Source organism: Triticum aestivum, chromosome 7D (assembly GCF_018294505.1).
Source record: "Triticum aestivum cultivar Chinese Spring chromosome 7D, IWGSC CS RefSeq v2.1, whole genome shotgun sequence".
In the NCBI taxonomy this organism is placed as follows: domain Eukaryota; kingdom Viridiplantae; phylum Streptophyta; class Magnoliopsida; order Poales; family Poaceae; genus Triticum; species Triticum aestivum.
The window spans coordinates 436,882,129-436,896,284 of NC_057814.1; positions in this window are offsets into that span (position 1 = coordinate 436,882,129).

Sequence of the window (14,156 nt, forward strand, 5' to 3'; positions counted from 1 at the left end):
CGGTTAATACAATTCTAGCATGAATAATAAACATTTATCATGATATAAGGAAATATATAATACTTTATTATTGCCTCTAGGGCATATTTCCTTCAGTCTCCCACTTGCACTAGAGTCAATAATCTAGTTCACCTCGCCATGTGATTTAACATCAATAATTCACATCACCATGTGATTAACACCCATAGTTCACATCTCTATGTGACCAACACTCAAAGGGTTTACTAGAGTCAATAATCTAGTTCACATCGCTATGTGATTAACACCCAAAGAGTACTAAGGTGTGATCATGTTTTGATTGTGAGATAATTTTAGTCAACGGGTCTGTCATATTCAGATCCGTAAGTATTTTGCAAATTTCTATGTCTACAATGCTCTGCATGGAGCTACTCTAGCTAATTGCTCCCACTTTCAATATGTATCTAGACCGAGACTTAGAGTCATCTAGATTAGTGTCAAAACTTGCATCGACGTAACCCTTTACGATGAACCTTTTGTCACTTCCATAATCGAGAAACATATCCTTATTCCACTAAGGATAATTTTGACCGCTGTCCAGTGATCTACTCCTAGATCACTATTGTACTCCCTTGCCAAAATCAGTGTAGGGTATACAATAGATCTGGTACACAGCATGGCATACTTTATAGAACCTATGGCCAAGGCATAGGGAATGACTTTCATTCTCTTTCTATCTTATGCCGTGGTCGGGTTTTGAGTCTTACTCAATTTCACACCTTGTAACACAAGCAAGAACTCTTTCTTTGACTGTTCTATTTTGAACTACTTCGAAATCTTGTTAAGGTATGTACTCATTGAAAAAACTTATCAAGCGTCTTGATCTATCTCTATAGATCTTGATGCTCAATATGTAAGCAGCTTCACCGAGGTGTTTCTTTGAAAAACTCCTTTCAAACACTCCTTTATGCTTTGCAGAATAATTCTACATTATTTCCGATCAACAATATGTCATTCACATATACTTATCAGAAATGCTGTAGTGCTCCCACTCACTTTCTTGTAAATACAGGCTTCACCGCAAGTCGGTATAAAACTATATCCTTTGATCAACTTATCAAAGTGTATATTCCAACTCCGAGATGCTTGCACCAGTCCATAGATGGATCGCTGGAGCTTGCATATTTTGTTAGCACTTTTAGGATTGACAAAACCTCCTGGTTGCAGCATATACAACTCTTCTTTAATAAATCCATTAAGGAATGTAGTTTTGTTTATCCATTTGCCAGATTTCATAAAATGCGGCAATTGCTAACATGATTCAGACAGACTTTAAGCATAAATATGAGTGAGAAACTCTCTCATCGTATTCAACACCTTGAACTTGTCGAAAACCTTTTGCGACAATTCTAGCTTTGTAGATAGTGACACTACTATCAGCGTCCGTCTTCCTCTTGAAGATCCATTTAATCTCAATGACTCGCCGATCATTGGGCAAGTCAATCAAAGTCCATACTTTGTTCTCATATATGGATCTTATCTCAGATTTCATGGCCTCAAGCCATTTCGCAGAATCTGGGCTCTCCTCATAGTTCGTAGGTTCGTCATGGTCTAGTAACATAACCTCCAGAACAGGATTACCGTACCACTCTGGTGCGGATGTTAATCTGGTTGACCTACGAGGTTCAGTAATAACTTGATCTGAAGTTTCATGATCATTATCATTAACTTCCTCACTAATTGGTGTAGGTGTCGCAGAAACTGGTTTCTGTGATGATCTACTTTCCAATAAGGAAGCAGGTACAATTACCTCATCAAGTTCTACTTTCCTCCCACTCACTTCTTTCGAGAGAAACTCCTTCTCTAGAAAGGATCCATACTAAGCAACGAATGTCTTGCCTTCGGATCTGTGATAGAAGGTGTACCCAACTGTCTCCTTTGGGTATCCTATGAAGACACATTTCTCCGATTTGGGTTTGAGCTTATCAGGATGAAACTTTTTCACATAAGCATCGCAACCCCAAACTTTAAGAAACGACAACTTTGGTTTCTTGCCAAACCACAGTTCATAAGGCGTCGTCTCAACGGATTTTGATGGTGCCCTATTTAACGTGAATGTAGCTCTCTCTAATGCATAACCCCAAAACGATAGTGGTAAATTGGTAAGAGACATCATAGATTGCACTATATCCAATAAAGTACGGTTATGACGTTCGGACACACCATTATGCTGTGGTGTTCCAGATGGCGTGAGTAGTGAAACTATTTCACATTGTTTTAACTGAAGGCCAAACTCGTAACTCAAATACCTTACCTCTGCGATCATATCGTAGAAACTTTTATTTTCTTGTTACGATGATTCTCCACTTCACTCTGAAATTCTTTGGACTTTTCAAATGTTTCAGACTTGTGTTTCATCAAGTAGATATACCCATATCTGCTCAAATCATCTGTGAAGGTCAGAAAATAATGATACCTGCTACGAGCCTCAATATTCATCGGACCACATACATCTGTATGTATGATTTCCAACAAATCTGTTGCTCTCTCCATAGTTCCGGAGAACGGCGTTTCAGTCATCTTGCCCATGAGGCACGGTTCACAAGCATCAAGTGATTCATAATCAAGTGATTCCAAAATCCCATCAGTATGGAGTTTCTTCATGCGCTTTACACCAATATGACCTAAACGGCAGTGCCACAAATAAGTTGCACTATCATTATTAACTTTGCATCTTTTGGCTTCAATGTTATGATTATGTGTATCACTACGATCGAGATCCAACAAACCATTTTTGTTGGTGTGTATGACCATAGAAGGTTTTTATTCATGTAAACAGAACAACAATTGTTCTCTTAAATGAATAACCGAATTGCAATAAACATGATCAAATCATATTCATGCTCAACGCAAACACCAAATAACACTTATTTAGTTTCAACACTAATCCCGAAAGTATAGGGAGTGTGCGATGATGATCATATCAATCTTGGAACTACTTCCAACACACATCGTCACTTCTCCTTTTTACTAGTCTCTGTTTATTCTGCAACTCCCGTTTCGAGTTACTACTCTTAGCAACTGAACCAGTATCAAATACCGAGGGGTTGCTATAAACACTAGTAAAGTACACATCAATAACATGTATATCCAATATACCTTTGTTCACTTTGCCATCCTTCTTATCCACCAAATAGTTGGGGTAGTTCCGCTTCCAGTGACCAGTCCCTTTGCAGTAGAAGCACTTAGTCTCAGGCTTAGGACCAGACTTAGGCTTCTTCACTTGAGCAGCAACTTGCTTGTCGTTCTTCTTGAAGTTCCCCTTCTTCCCTTTGCCCTTTTCTTGAAACTAGTGGTCTCGTCAACCATCAACACTTGATGTTTTTCTTGATTTCTACCTTCGTCGATTTCAGCATCACGAAGAGCTCGGGAATTACTTTCGTCATCCCTTGCATACTGTAGTTCATCACGAAGTTCTACTAACTTGGTGATGGTGACTAGAGAATTCTGTCAATCACTATTTTATCTGGAGGATTAACTCCCACTTGATTCAAGCAATTGTAGTACCCAGACAATCTGAGCACATGCTCACTAGTTGAGCGATTCTCCTCCATCTTTTAGCTATAGAACTTGTTGGAGACTTCATATCTCTCAACTCGGGTATTTGCTTGAAATATTAACTTCAACTCTTGGAACATCTTATATGGTCCATGACGTTCAAAACGTCTTTGAAGTCCCGATTCTAAGCCATTAAGCATGGTGCACTGAACTATCAAGTAGTCATCATATTGAGCTAGCCAAACGTTCATAACGTCTGCATCTGCTCCTACAATAGGTCTGTCACCTAGCGGTGCATCAAGGACATAATTTTTCTGTGCGGCAATGAGGATAATCCTCAGATCACGGATCCAATCCGCATATTTGCTACTAACATCTTTCAACATAATTTTTCTCTAGGAACATATCAAAAATAAACACAGGGAAGCAACAACGCGAGCTATTGATCTACAACATACTTTGCAAAATACTATCAGGACTAAGTTCATGATAAATTTAAGTTCAATTAATCATATTACTTAAGAACTCCCACTTAGATAGACATCCCTCTAATCCTCTAAGTGATCACGTGATCCATATCAACTAAACCATGTCCGATCATCACGTGAGATGGAGTAGTTTCAATGGTGAACATCACTATGTTGATCATATCTACTATATGATTCACGCTCGACCTTTCGGTCTCCGTGTTCCGAGGCCATATCTGCATATGCTAGGCTCGTCAAGTTTAACCTGAGTATTCCGCGTGTGCAACTGTTTTGCACCCGTTGTATTTGAACGTAGAGCTTATCACACCCGATCATCACGTGGTGTCTCAACACGAAGAACTTTCGCAACGGTGCATACTCAGGGAGAACACTTTATCTTGAAATTTTAGTGAGAGATCATTTTATAATGCTACCGTCAATCAAAGCAAGATAAGATGCATAAAGGATTAACATCACATGCAATCAATATAAGTGATATGATATGGCCATCATCATCTTGTGCTTGTGATCTCCATCTCCGAAGCACCGTTCTTGTGATCTCCATCTCCGAAGCACCGTCATGATCACCATCGTCACCGGCGCGACACCTTGATCTCCATCGTAGTATCGTTGTCGTCTTGCCAAATAATTGCTTTTACGACTATCGCTACCGCTTAGTGATAAAGTAAAACTATTACATGGTGATTGCATCTCATACAATAAAGCGACAACCATATGGCTCCTGCCAGTTGCCGATAACTCGGTTACAAAACATGATCATCTCATACAAAAAATTATATCACATCATGTCTTGACCATATCACATCACAACATGCCCTGCAAAAACAAGTTAGACGTCCTCTACTTTGTTGTTGCAAGTTTTACGTGGCTGCTACGGGCTTAGCAAGAACCGTTCTTACCTACGCATCAAAACCACAACGATAGTTTGTCAAGTTGGTGTTGTTTTAACCTTCGCAATGACCGGGCGTAGCCACACTCGGTTCAACTAAAGTGAGAGAGACAGACACCCGCCAGTCACCTTTAAGCAACAAGTGTTCCGAACTCGCGTAAGCGTACGCGTAATGTTGGTCCGGGCCGCTTCATCTCACAATACCGCTGAACCAAAGTATGACATGCTGGTAAGCAGTATGACTTATATCGCCCACAACTCACTTGTGTTCTACTCGTGCATAGCATCAACGCATAAAACCAGGCTCTGATACCACTGTAGGGGAACGTAGTAATTTCAAAAAAATTCCTACGCACACGCAAGATCATGGTGATGCATAGCAACGCGAGGGGAGAGTGTTGACCACGTACCCTCGTAGACCGACAGCGGAAGCGTTAGCACAACGCGGTTGATGTAGTCGTACGTCTTCATGATCAGACCGATCAAGTACCGAACGCACGGCACCTCCGAGTTCTACACACGTTCAGCTCGATGACGTCCCTTGAACTCCGATCCAGCCGAGTGTTGAGGGAGAGTTTCGTCAGCACGACGGCGTGGTGACGATGATGATGTTCCAGCGACGCAGGGCTTCGCCTAAGCTCCGCAACGGTATTATCGAGGTGTAATATGGTGGAGGGGGGCACCGCACACGGCTAAAATATCGTATATCAAGTGTGTCCTTGGGGTGCCCCCCTGCCCCCGTATATAAAGGAGCAAGGGGGAGGCCACCAGCCTAGGAAGGAGAAGCGCGCCAGAAGGGGGAGTCCTACTCCCACCGGGAGTAGGACACCTCCTTTCCTTGTTGGAATAGGAGAAGGGAAGGGAGAAGGAGAAAGAAGGAAGGGGGCGCCCCCCTTCCCTAGTCCAATTCGGACCAGATCATGGGGAGGGGCGCGGCCTCCTTTTGAGGCCTTTCTCTCCTTTCCCGTATGGCCCATTAAGGCCCAATACGAATTCCCGTAACTCTCCGGTACTCCAAAAAATACCCGAATCACTCGGAACCTTTTCGAAGTCCGAATATAGTCGTCCAATATATCGATCTTTACGTCTCAACCATTTTGAGACTCCTCGTCATGTCCCCGATCTCATCCGGGACTCCGAACTCCTTCGGTAAATCAAAACTCAATAAAACTATCATCGTAACGTTAAGCGTGCGGACCCTACGGGTTCGAGAACTATGTAGACATGACCGAGACACCTCTCCGGTCAATAACCAATAGCGGGACCTGGATGCCCATATTGGCTCCCACATATTCTACGAAGATCTTTATCGGTCAGACCGCATAACAACATACGTTGTTCCCTTTGTCATCGGTATGTTACTTCCCGAGATTCGATCGTCGGTATCTCGATACCTAGTTCAATCTCGTTACCGGCAAGTCTCTTTACTCGTTCCGTAATACATCATCCCGCAACTAACTCATTAGTCACAATGCTTGCAAGGCTTATAGTGATGTGCATTACCGAGTGGGCCCAGAGATACCTCTCTGACAATCGGAGTGACAAATCCTAATCTCGAAATACGCCAACCCAACAAGTACCTTTGGAGACACCTATAGAGCACCTTTATAATCACCCAGTTACGTTGTGACGTTTGGTAGCACACAAAGTGTTCCTCCGGTAAACGGGAGTTGCATAATCTCATAGTCATAGGAACATGTATAAGTGATGAAGAAAGCAATAGCAACATACTAAACGATCGGGTGCTAAGCTAACGGAATGGGTCAAGTCAATCACGTCATTCTCCTAATGAGGTGATCCCGTTAATCAAATGACAACTCATGTATATGGCTAGGAAACATAACCATCTTTGATTAACGAGCTAGTCAAGTAGAGGCATACTAGTGACACTCTGTTTGTCTATGTATTCACACATGTATTATGTTTCCGGTTAATACAATTCTAGCATGAATAATAAACATTTATCATGATATAAGGAAATATATAATACTTTATTATTGCCTCTAGGGCATATTTCCTTCAAGTACACTAGTATCCATCCCGAATACCCTGCAACGGATGTTGGAATAGGTCCGGAGAGTGCGACCAAGCGAGACAACACATGCTTCCTTAGTAACATCAGCAGTGCCCTGTATACAGAAAAGAAGAAGAGGTGATCCATCGGAATAAGTTGCCAGGCGCCACTGAGTATATGGGTCCAGCTCGCCCTCATGCTCGTGATCATCAGCATCGTCATCTCCCCCGTAGACGACAGTCACCATGATCGTATTTGAACTCACGTAGAATACCGGTGTACTCAACCTCTGGGCAGTCGTCTGAGATTTTTGGAAGTGGAACCCGGTGACAAGTGTACACATTCACAAGTTCCCACTCGCAGTTGTACCCAATGTAAACACCCCAATCTCCATTTGCGCCTGCCCAAGCCTTGCCCTAGAGCGATGGCATCTTAACATCATACGTATCATTATCAAGCGGCATCAACTTGCACAAGGCGAGGCTTCCCTCGTCCCCGCGCCAGTCAGCAGGGTCACAGCTAAGAAGATACGGGAGATCAAACCGCTCCTGGACCCTTAGGTTCCTTGTAGTGATGTTATTAGTTGAGTCAAGAATGGTCTTGAACGAACCTGTCATGCTAGCCAAGGTGATGACGTCGCACCGATCAATGAGTTCCTCCACCGCGTCATCATTCAGATCGGGGCAAGAATAACAGGGTCATTTTCGGCCTGTTCACTCCATGGAGAAGATGATCGAACAATGGCAGAAGGAAGGGTGAAGGCGAATGGAGGAGGGAGGAAGAGCGTGCGACATCAGTTCCAAATTGAGAGGGAAAGGCAAAGAGGTGGTGGACGGTTGCCACGGTACACGAAGAGGCGCCTAGGGAGCGAACGGTTGCCACAGAGGTCACACACTACCGACAAGGGCCGAGTGAACCGCATGCGTATATCGCACACACCTTGATCTGGTTGACCGTTTCTTTTGTGTTGCCTAATCACAAATAGTTCATCCGAGTGAACCGTTTGCTGTATATCGCACACACCTTCATCTAGCTGACCGTTTCTTTTTTGTTGCCTAATCACAAACAGTTCATTCGAGTGAACCGTATGTTGTGTATCGCACACGCCTTCATCTGGCTGCCCGTTTCTTTTGTTCCTCCTCATCGCAAACAGTTAATTGAACTGAACCGTATGCCCTTCATCGCACACGCAACTAAAACCTGAACCGTGTTTGATGCATCCGTCATCACAAACGTTTTATACATTTCTGACGGTTTTCATACAACACCGATTGCGATTATTGCATCGCACACAGTTTCTCGAAGGGTCCCTGATCGTAGTGTCGCGTTAGCAGCATCCTGCAGTAGTGTGCTGCGAACGTCCTTCCTGGAACATGAACTCGAATCATCCAGCGCTCCTCTTCTGGTAAGGTGGCGGTGTAGGTTCCGGTGAAGCTTGGTATGCCAATGTTCAGGTACCTAGTGACTTCCTTCAAGTGTCGTCCGAAAGGGGTGTCATCATCCGGTTGAGTGAACTTGTTCCTTGAGTCTGCCATCTATAGAGTAGAAATGGAGAAGAATCAGAGATGAGTAGAGAAGAGTATCTTGTGGCTTTTCCTAGTGGTCGCGTCCTACAGTCGGTGTGTGCTCTGATACCATCTTGTAGCGACCAGACCTCAGACGGTCAAGTCTCTGTGCTTAAGTGTCATCCCTGGATCGGTATTGCTGACACACACGATACTCGAGGATTTATAACAGAGTTCAATCACACACTTATTACATCGAGTGTCTCAAAAGGAATACTTATTACAATAATATGGCTGAAGGACATCTAAATAAGATAACTGCGGAAGCATCGAAGATAAATGAGTCCATCCAACTCCACGGCAATACTAAGTGCACGACAACGACCTAGCGCACCTTACTCTTCGTCTGAAAATTCTGCAACATAATACGTTGCAGCCGTGTAGGTCAGCACATGGAATATGCTGGCAAGATAACACCATAGAGCAATGAATAAATAACAGTTATCACTACATGCATATATGGCTGGTGGAGGCTCTAAGGTTATCATTTGCATAAAGCTAATATTTTCCTACAACAAAGGAATATATTTTATTAACTACAAAATTTGTTGAAATATTGATAAGGTTCCTCCAACTCAATCCCAAATTAACATGAATAACCCAACAAATTTATTAAGTAAAGTGATGAGATCAACATGATAATCCAAGTACCAGATACTCAAGATGTCCATAACCGGGGACACGGCTAACCATGATTAGTTTGTACACTCTGCAGAGGTTTGCGCACTTTTCCCCACAAGACTCGATCTCCCCTGTTGAATTTCTCGCACTACAGGGTGTTTGAGAAACGGATGATCGAGACACAGTCTTTCTGAAGCATTAACTCTTTACTCTGGGTAGACAGTACCACCTACTTCCCCTACATCTGCTAGCCTACCTCTGAAAGAGGTCACACAACATAATCAACTATGCCAGAGCCCATAATGGCTTGTGGCTGCACACAGAAGTTTCTAGCATGAATAATCTTATGATCCCTTTGAGCCTGGGTGTCAAACCGTAGGATGATCACACGAGTACTCCGGGTTGGACAACACTGGATTGCTCCAGATGCCCACAACCAATCCACCCATATGTGTATTTAAGTAGCCACCTTAAATTTCCCTTAGTTAATAATAATTCTCACATCTTTCATGAATCTCACACCCAGTCCACGTCTACGAGCATAGCATAGCAGTATAAGCATAACGTAGTAACACCCAGGGTTTTGAATATAAGACAATAGGTTCCTACCTCATCATCTACTTCCCAATACCCACATGTTACCAAAGTCCTAATCATGCAATGTTTGAGTGTTGAAACTAATGCATAAAACCTAGGTAATAAAGAGATATGATCAAAGTGTCACTTGCCTTGCTGACGATCGGAAAACCCTAGTGATTCGTAGTAGCAAGCCTCGCACTCTGGAAACTCTATCGTGAACAAATAATAGCATACATAAGAACTCAAGCATAAGATGCAAAGGTAAAACCACAAGAAAAGATCTAAAGAGAAAGTACAAGTGAAGAGCTTCGATTTGTTAAAACAATCAATCGAATCGGAGATACGAAACTCAAACTACGATCAAAAGAAGTTCAAATTCAAATCTACTTGAAACCAAATTTTAAATTTTCAAAATCATGTTCAAGTTGTTTATCTGAACAGAGGGAATCAAGACGAAGATTTTGGCATTGGTTTCACTGGATTTGGATAAACAAGCAAAAAGTAGTGAGGGTTTAAAGATCAGGGACTAATCTGTAGGAAAACTATTCGCAGATAGATCCCTGGCCGAAAATAAACAGAAAAAGAAAAATTCTATCGGACGAACGTCTGCTAACAGAGACTAACAAACGAATTCGTTCGTTAATAGAGAAAATCGGGTGAACGGTCGCTATCTAGCAAAACCTAAAAAAATAAACCGATCTAAAACGAAAAACCAAAAAAACCGGGCGGGTTTATCGGTTTATACCGGAAGAACCGGCGAGATCCGACGGCGGCGGCGGTTGCGGCGGCTCCGGCGGGCTTCCGCGGCGACGGCGGGGTGGGGCGGTGGTGCGGCGCGGGTGCGGCAGCAAGCGGCGGCGGCTGCGGCGCTGCTTCTGCGGGGCGGTTGATGGAGGAGAGGGGGGCGGTGCGGCTTTTAAAGGGGCCCCGGGGGGTCCGACCTGGGGAGGGGTCAGCGCGGGCGGCGGGGTGGCGCCGGACTCCGGCGAGTCTGGATCGGTCACGACTCGGGGAAGGCGGCGCGGCTCGGGCCGGCTGGGCCTTCGGCCCAGGTCGGTCTGAAAAGTTTTTTTTAAATAATTTTGCCGAAACGGAAAAATATTTAAAATAAAATAAATAAAAATCCTAAAATTCCATAAATAATTTTCATGGTCCTCCCCTAATATTTAGGACCACGTGAACATTTTTCTGGCTAAAATGCAAATTTTAAAAAATGCAATTTTTCCTAATTTAGCCTAATAAAACCTCAATTAAAAATTAAAATAAAAATATATTTTTATTCAATATTAAATTTCCATTATTTCCTCTATTTTGAAGAATTCATATTATCTTCTCTCATTATTTTATTTATTTTGAAATAATTGGAAAAAAATTCAAATAAAAATCACCTTGATCAAATTTATCAATTTTGAAGAATTCAAAATGGAATTTTATGAAAACCTCCAACTCTCTCAAATGGTCCTGGAGTTGCTTAAGGTCTCTAGGATCAAAATGTGCAAATAAAACCAATTCAAAATGCAAGAATCATGGATGCAAATGATGACCTAATGATTAACATCCAAACTGAAAATTGGGATGTTACAATGATTATGCATATAGGCATCACGTCCGTGTCAAGTAGACCGACTCCTGACTGCATCTACTACTATTACTCCACACATCGACCGCTATCCAGCATGCATCTAGAGTATTAAGTTCATAAAGAACGGAGTAATGTCTTAAGTAAGATGACATCATGTGGAGGAATTAACTCAAGCAATATGATGAAAACCCCATCTTTTTATCCTCGATGGCAACAATGCAATATGTGTCTTGCTACCCCTACCTTGTCACCGGGTGAAATCATGCAAGATTGAACCCAAAGCTAAGCACCTCTCCCATTGCAAGAAAAACCAATCTAGTTGGCGAAACCAAACCGATAATTCGAAGAGAAATACAGAGATATTAAATCATGCATAAAGGTACACATCAATACAAATATTAGCAACAGAACCAGTATCAAATACCCAGGTGCTACTACGAGCTCTAGTAAGGTACACATCAATACCATGTATATCACATATACCTTTGTTCACCTTGCCATCCTTCTTATCCGCCAAATACTTGGGGCAGTTCCGCTTCCAGTGACCGGTCTGTTTGCAGTAGAAGCACTCAGTCTCAGGCTTAGGTCCAGATTTAGGTTTCTTCTCCTGAGCAGCAACTTTTTCCGTTCTTCTTGAAGTTCCCCTTCTTCTTCTTCTTCCCTTTACCCTTTTTCTTGAAACTGGTGGTCTTGTTGACCATCAACACTTGATGCTCCTTTTTGATTTCTACCTCTGCAGCCTTTAGCATTGCGAAGAGCTCGGGAATTGTCTTATCCATCCCTTGCATATTATAGTTCATCACGAAGCTCTTGTAGCTTGGTGGCAGTGATTGAAGAATTTTGTCAATGACACTATCATCCGGAAGATTAACTCCCAGTTGAATCAAGTGATTGTTATACCCAGACATTTTGAGTATATGTTCACTGACAGAACTATTCTCCTCCATCTTGCAGTTGTAGAACTTATTGGAGACTTCATATCTCTCAATCCGGGCATTTGCTTGAAATATTAACTTCAACTCTTGGACATCTCATATGCTCCATGACGTTCAAAACGTCGTTGAAGTCCCGGTTCTAAGCCGTAAAGCATGGCACACTGAACTATCGAGTAGTCCTCAGCTTTGCTCTGCCAGACATTCTTAACATCGTCAGTTGCATCTGCAGCAGGCCTGGCACCCAGCGGTGCTTCCAGGACGTAATTCTTCTATGCAGCAATGAGGATAATCCTCAAGTTACGGACCCAGTCCGTGTAATTGCTACCATCATCTTTCAACTTTGCTTTCTCAAGGAACGCATTAAAATTCAACGGAACAACAGCACGGGCCATCTATCTACAACAACATAGACAAGCAAAATACTATCAGGTACTAAGTTCATGATAAATTTAAGTTCGATTAATCATATTACTTAAGAACTCCCACTTAGATAGATATCCTTCTAATCATCTAAGTGATCACGTGATCCATATCAACTAAACCATAACCGATCATCACGTGAGATGGAGTAGTTTTCAATGGTGAACATCACTATGTTGATCATATCTACTATATGATTCACGCTCGACCTTTCGGTCTCAGTGTTCCGAGGCCATATCTGCATATGCTAGGCTCGTCAAGTTTAACCCGAGTATTATATGTGTGCAAAAATGTCTTACACCCGTTGTAGATGAACGTTGAGCTTATCACACCCGATCATCATGTGGTGTCTCGGCACGACGAACTTTGGCAACGGTGCATACTCAGGGAGAACACTTTTTACCTTGAAATTTAGTGAGAGATCATCTTATAATGCTACCGTCAAACAAAGCAGAATAAGATGCATAAAGGATAAACATCACATGCAATCAATATAAGTGATATGATATGGCCATCATCATCTTGTGCCTTTGATCTCCATCTCCAAAGCACCGTCATGATCACCATCGTCACAGGTGCGACACCTTGATCTCCATCGTAGCATCGTTGTCGTCTCGCCAACTATTGCTTCTACAACTATCGCTACCGCTTAGTGATAAAGTAAAGCAATTACAAGGCGATTGCATTTCATACAATAAAGCGACAACCATATGGCTCCTGCCAGTGGTCGCTAACTCTGTTACAAAACATGATCATCTCATACAATAAATATAGCATCATGTCTTGACCATATCACATCACAACATGCCCTGCAAAAACAAGTTAGACGTCCTCTACTTTGTTGTTGCAAGTTTTACGTGGCTGCTACGGGCTGAGCAAGAACCGTTCTTGCCTACGCATCAAAACCACAAGGATAGTTCGTCAAGTTAGTGTTGTTTTAACCTTCTCAAGGACCAGGCGTAGTCACACTCGGTTCAACTACAGTTGGAGAAACTGACACCCGCCAGCCACCTGTGTGCAAAGCACGTTGGTAGAACCAGTCTCGCGTAAGCGTACGCGTAATGTCGGTCAGAGCCGCTTCATCCAACAATACCGTCGAACCAAAGTATGACATGCTGGTAAGCAGTATGACTTGTATCACCCACAACTCACTTGTATTCTACTCGTGCATATAACATCTACGCAATAACCTGGCTCGGATGCCACTGTTGGGGAACGTAGTAATTTCAAAATTTTCCTGCGCACACGCAAGATCATGGTGATGCATAGCAACGAGAGGGGAGAGTGTCGTCCACGTACCCTCGTAGACCGTTAAGCGGAAGCGTTATGACAACGCAGTTGATTTAGTTGTACGTCTTCACGATCGACCGATCCTCAGTACCGAACGTACGGCACCTCCGTGTTCAGCACACGTTCAGCTCAGTGACGTCCCGCGAACTCATGATCCAGTAGAGCTCGAGGGAGAGTTTCGTCGGCACGATGGCGTGGTGATGATGTTGATGAAGCTACCGACGCAGGTCTTCGCCTAAGCACCGCTACGATATGAC